Source organism: Vicugna pacos, chromosome 4 (assembly GCF_048564905.1).
Source record: "Vicugna pacos chromosome 4, VicPac4, whole genome shotgun sequence".
NCBI classification, from domain to species: Eukaryota; Metazoa; Chordata; class Mammalia; order Artiodactyla; family Camelidae; genus Vicugna; species Vicugna pacos.
In genome coordinates this window covers 19,472,127-19,478,561 of record NC_132990.1, presented here as the reverse complement: position 1 = coordinate 19,478,561, position 6,435 = coordinate 19,472,127, and the positions used below count along the sequence as shown (strand labels likewise).

The window sequence follows — 6,435 nt, the reverse complement described above, 5'->3', positions numbered from 1 at the left end:
TGAAGGTGCTGAAGGTGAGTAGTTCAGATACCCAGCTACTTGCTTCTGTTTAGGGGAAGGCTGATGGACTCTAAGGAAATGAAGACCCAGGAGCTGGGGAACTCAGTGAATTTGAAGAGCAGGTGTGTGCAAATGAGGGTCCTGAGAGCATTGCAAGAAAGACAGCTGTGTCAGAGAACACAATGTTTGTAGTTAAAATTTTTGGTGTGGAACCATTCTGGGTGATGACAAGATACAGGATGTTCTCCTGGCAGTGTGGGGAAGTCTATGTTGAGTTGAGGTGAGACTTGGTATTGTGTATTTGAGGTCAAGGAACAGTAGATTGAAAGTATTGTGTGGATTGCTCTCAAAGATGTTGAAGTTTTCTAGAATAATGGCAGAAATTGGGTTTTAGAGGAGAAGAGGAGTGTTATATCTTAAAGAATGTGACCAGGAGGTCAGTAGATGATAGAAACATAGATGTGTACACAGTGGTGTGGTCAGATGACATAGGTACCAGCATGGAAGCGTAGTGGTTCTAAAGGAGCACAGAGGGGCCCACAGAGTGTCACTGCTACCCTTAGTTCTACAGTAGGTGAAATATACAGCATAGTGTGGGCAGGTGTTATGTTTACTGGCCCTTCTTCTTTTACTTAAAGGAAGAAGATTCCAGAGGGTCTAGTGGTTTGAGGAGAGAAGCCAAAGAGAGGAAGTGCAGAGCATTAAAGGGTTAAGAACAGGGGAGGCAAACTGACTTTCTTTTGGCATATGAGGATTATAGGAATGGAAGCTTTAATTGGAATTAATTGACCACAGACATTCCAAAGAAGGAGTGAGTCATTTGGTGAAAAAGACATTTGAGGGTCTGAGGTGGGGTCTGGCCTAGTCACATGTGGGTGAGCTCACCATGTGGGGACAGGGGTCATGAAGGATCTGAACATGGGCCCCTCCTGTGTGCAGGATGGAGGAGCAGGACTCTCTTCCCTGGGCAGCGGTGGGTTTCAAGATGTGCTGAGTGGCCACATGCAGGACAATTGTTATTTAACATCTCATTTTGAGCCTCATGATAAACCTAAAAGGTGGGCACAGCAAAAATGATAATAAAATAGTGATAATAAAACACCTGCCTTTCTTCTCTCCCTAAAGTTTTGAGGATTCAACGCAATCATTTGTGGGAAAGCACTTTAACAACTGTAATCATTATATGTAGGCTAAGTTTTATCGTTACCCCCACGTTTGCTGTAGTTCTCTTTGTGCTCTTCCTGTGACATATTCTGTAAGATAATAAGGGCTTCCCCCCGACAAAGCCAAGATCCTTTATTTACAGTGTTGGGCTGGCACCTGGGCTCACTTTCCTTTAGTGTTTATCTAGTCTTGATGTGGACTGGCACCTTTCCCTGGAGTGTGAGTATCTTCCTCAGCAGCTTCTCGTGGCCAGAAGCTCCATCTCTGTGTCTTTCTATTACAAGACCCAGACTCCCTTTTAGGCCACCCACCAAGTTCCTCACTCCAGTCTTAAGGATGCCTCCAGCCCCTGGCTCATTTGCAGAACAGAGCCAACTGACATGCCTTAAGCAAAAGTTGCCATTCTAGTCTAGTTTTCCAGGTACTCCTTGATGATTTGACAGAGAGGCATCCATAGGAAAATGGTACTAGGCTCTGAGAACTGCAGTTTTACAGAGTCCAAAGTCTTCTAGATGTCCCTGGAGAGAGGCAGATGTGATCCTAACCAAGACAAAGGCATTCCTTATTAATACCCACTGCCTCCCTCTGAAATTTAACTGAGACTTGATTTGAGTTTTTAGATGTTAGATTTTCTTCAAAGGGGAAAGAAGCTCTTGTGATGGAATAGATTTTTTTGGGGAGGGACGGGGGGCTGGTGGCAGGTAATGCCCATGTAGATTCATTAGCTTAGTTCAATCATCACTTTTCTACTGATAGTGATTTTTTTACCTTTCATGGCTTGGGATACAGACACTGTTCTGCAGACACCTCATGCCTTGGTCTAATGGGGTGCACCTCCCTCAGTTGTTTAGTACAGTACAACACACTTAGTCAACTATTAAGATATGCACAAATTATAATTAATAAAATGGGTCGGTCTTGGGAGAAAAAAACAACTAAGCTCTATGTTTCCTTTACTCACTTAGTTTATAATATTCTAGAGAAATGAATAGGAGAAGGTATTTTATTCCACATCTGTTTGTACCCCATGTCTTTATTCCAGGCATAAGAGCCATTTTATTGGCTTCATGTAAAAATTGCCTCAGAAGCACAGAAGTTATTTGGACTATCCCTGACTTTTTTTTTTTTAGGCTTTAAATGCCTCCCTGGAAGAGTAATTACCCCCGGTGCCTTCTTTCTCTGATAGCTCATATTGAATTCTCTCCAGCTTTCTGATTTTATCCATTTGAATCAAACCCAAGTTCTTTCACATCTCTAGAATTAGTACCATCTGGGTGTTGAAGGGTTGACATCTACTAAGTAAATATTAATTTGTTTAAATTCTTGTTCAACTTACATTTTCTGCCTTGGTAATACTGCTTCCCTGACTTCTTGAGAATTTCCAAAAACCTATGCTTATCTTTTATCATGTCACTTCAAGCTCCACGGGGTGTCCCCATCACAGCATCCCTCTCTCCAGAGGGAACTCTAATTGCCAAGAATAAACATGCTTTTTGATCATCCTCCTTTTGTTGGTAGGCTGGTAGAAATTTAATATGTGAGTGTTCTTTGCAGAATTCCGCAGGCTTTAATATTCAGATGGAGACTAGCATTATTTGTATCACTGTAAGAAAACAGATCTGTAATTTAGCTTCTATTAGGAGACATGACTTAATCATTGCCATCTTTGGGACTTTGTGGTGCTGCCAAGGCAGTGTGGTCAGAAAGAGGGTGGGATGTCGAATAAAAGAAACTTGGGAGAGCATGAGCTGGGTTGAGTCATGTAAGCAACTATCTCAGCTTCCTCACCTAACACAGCACCAAAATGTGTTACCACAATTCCAGAGTGCTGATTTAAAAAGAAAACAAAAAGGATAAATACACGCACACAGGCAGCTATGCATTTAGGAAGGATGTGGAGACCTGAGATATGTAGGCAGGATAAAGCATTTATTTTTTTATTTTTTAGGATAAAGCATTTCTTTTAAAGTACACGGCCCACAGTGGTAAGCACAGTCCTGGCCACGTAGCAGGGGTTCCATACCGTCTGTTGATTGAACTGGGTTTTGAAAAAATACTATAATGGACAAAGCAAAGAGCCCCAGATGTCTTTATAAATCTTAAGAAACAGGCCTTTACTTTCCATATTCAGCTGCAAAATACAAGTTTGAATTCAGAGTGTATCCTGAGTTGCAGTTTAAGAAGGTAAAAGAAGGCAGTGAAATTCACAAATGTTCAAAGCCTGTCTTTTCTCCCCAATTCTTCTTTCTCTCATTTCACTCTTCCTGTTTCAGGAATACAATTTCCCTTTTGTTTCCCCAACCTCTTCTTTTCTGACTCAAAGAGGAAACAAAAAACATTTACTGAACACGAACCATGACTTGTTGGTCTTTGCAGCCCCCAAGCATACAACATATTGAAATGTTAGTTTCATTTTCACTTCTTCGCCCTTTTCCAGATAACCCTCCTTTTAGCTATTTGCATAAGCATAAAGAGAACTTTCTCTTCACTCTTCCCAAATTTAATCAGACTACTCCATGCTCCAATTTTCTTGTTCACATCTGTCAACAAGACAGAAAGGATCCTGGCCCTCTTGGACTTGACAATCAATCAAGGAAGGCAAACACTGAACAAATAACTACAGGTGTGACAAGTGTTAGAGAAGGAAAAGTTCTAGACGCAAGGAGGTAAAATCGAATCCAGGAGATCATGGGAGGTATTCCTGTAGAACTGTGACCTGAAGAAAAACAAGAGCACACGGAGGAAGCCACAATTAGGAGGAGCTGAAGAATGGGACACATGGTGAAGTGCCAGTAATGTCATTGTCATGGCCATCGAAGTGGAACTGTAACAAATGTCTTCCTTTGGGGCACAGAAAAGTACTAAGTTTCCTCCAAACAGTTTTACATATTCTTATAACCTAAGCTAGACATTAATGGGAGCTCATAGAACCAGAAATCAATGCAAATGCCAGTGACCTTAAAGGCACTTTGTCCAGGGTAGTTGTTGATTCTGCCTGACTCAAAGGACTTGAATTTGGGAGGACACAGGCCTAGAGTAGTTGGCAGCCATCTTGTGACACAGAGGGCCTGAAAGCCCACCCAGGAAAGAGGAACATAGCAGACAGATGGGAGAAGTTTAGATCCTGGGGACATGATTCAACCCTTGGGTTAAGACACATCTGAAAAATGTCTACTTCTGGACTCTTAAATTAGCAGACATAAAACAGTGTGAATTTCTTGCTTAAGTCAGCTTGATTTTTGTTGTTGTTTTTGTTAATTGTAACCTGACAGATACAGCTGGCCTCTTTGCTTTACAGTTCAGGAGACTAATATCAAGTATGGCAAAGTGACTTCCTATTAAGTACTTAGTTAAAAATTGAGACTTGAACACAGGTCTCTTGACTCAGAGGCCACGTTTAGGAATATACAGCTTTTAAAAATGATCTGCCCATGAGGGCCTAAATATCCATGTACCTAGAAATCTGTTTCACAGTAACCACATATTTGAGAGTGTGATTGAGTTTAGTTTAAAAATGGTATTTCTACATGACAATGTTTTAGAAAGAGAATCCAACCAAGACTCTGGCATTGTTTAATGGTCCACTTTTACCACTAATTGCCTTTGTGAACTTGGGCCTATCTCTCTGGGCCTCAGTTGCTCATTGGATGTGATTATCTCTAAATCCTCTTCCATTTCTATGATTCTAAGCTAAGTACACTCTATTTTCAATTATCCATTGTGGATCTTATATATGGCTCTGTACCCTGGGGAAAAGCTTCCTTTTGAATTATTTTGCTATTACTGAGTCTAGCTTCACAAATATTTACTGAACACCAATTATGGGCTAGGTGTTGCCAATGAGAATGACTGTTTCTAATCAGTACGGCTTACCTACTTTAGTGTTCTCAAATGCAATTTGATACTGTTTGTAACCCCAAAGTATTAAACAATGCCTTCTAATCCAGGGACTGTGTGATTCCAAATAGGAGCAGGATTAGAGGGAGGGAGAGATTGCCCCTGTGCATCAGTTGGAGAGGTGATGCCAATGTGTCCAGCAGTCAGAAGAATGAATGGAGCAAAGTTCTGAGAAGAACAGGCAGATTGGGAGCCACGTGTATGTACAAAAGCACATTCCTGCCCAAATAGAACTGGTTTTGGATCATTACTCATCATCAGATCTGCGTCACAGTGATCACTGCGGATAACTTTGGGTCTTTTCAGAGTAGTTGCCTCGGAGGTTAATAACAAGTTGCTAACATTTTTTCTTTATATGAAATTATAAGCACTTAATGCTTGATGGATCCTTTTGGATAATCTTTTTGTAATATAGAGATTAATTTGATTCACCAAAGTAATTTTCTAGCTTGCATAAAGACCAGCTTCAGTCCGTTTCTTAGCCTGTCCACATTTGAATAATTCAATTGGCTGGAAAATGACCCTGGAGCTCTACAGCCTCACTTGAAGAGTCTTGGGGAGGGACCACGATGTTGGCTCTACAGTTTGATAGATTCCATTTCCTCTCTAGTCATTCTTGTCTGTGTAACCTTGCACACATGACTTAAGCTCTCTAAGCCTTAATTTGTCATCAGTCAAATGGGAATAATGATATCTCCCTTAAGGGACTGCCCAACACAGTGAATATTTAAAACATAGCTAGAATAAATATTATTAGATAATATATTAGTGAAGTTTTCTTGTGACTGTGTTCAAGTGATGCTTAGATTCTAAAGAAGAAAAAATGGCAGGAAGACAAGACACTCCAACTTGTAAGGTCGATACACAATAAGAAAATACACTACAGTTTGATAATTTCATTTGGCCAGAAGATAAAGTGGTAGGATTAGTCCTAGTTCACTACTATCTTGCTTGTAACTTTGGGAAAATTATTTAACCTCTCTAGATTACTATTTATTCATTGTTAAACTGAGGATAATAGTGCTATCTTATTTCACAGAAACTTAAAGGAGATAATAAATAAGAAAGTCTTTATGGGAGTAGAAAACATGAATATGAAAGTTCATGCTAACATAGTACAACTGACATTAAAAGTTAATATTATTACAGATCATTCCTTTTTTTTTTTACATAGTACAAATTGTTTTATTTCTATGTTGGCCCCTGCCATTTATAAAATATTTTCTCTGGGTATTAATTTTTGTGAGGCTAACTAGTACTGCCTTCATTCTTTATAAAGGGTCCTAGAAAAGCAATATTTGTCAGATGTTTCAGGCAAAAGAATTAAAAGGGAATAGCTATACATGTTGGAAATAGTAATCCCTTCCCTCTAAA

The 6,435-nt window shown here is 39.9% G+C and overlaps 1 long non-coding RNA gene across 1 annotated transcript in view; it reads right to left on the bottom strand.

Moving 5' to 3' along the window:
• Positions 1–3,089: 3,089 nt before the first annotated feature.
• Positions 3,090–6,435, bottom strand: part of LOC140695996 (uncharacterized) — an 80,609-nt gene continuing 77,263 nt past the window's right edge. Inside the window, exon 4 of the long non-coding RNA XR_012071901.1 lies at positions 3,090–3,880. This is a non-coding gene — a long non-coding RNA (uncharacterized lncRNA). The remainder of the gene's footprint in view (positions 3,881–6,435) is intronic.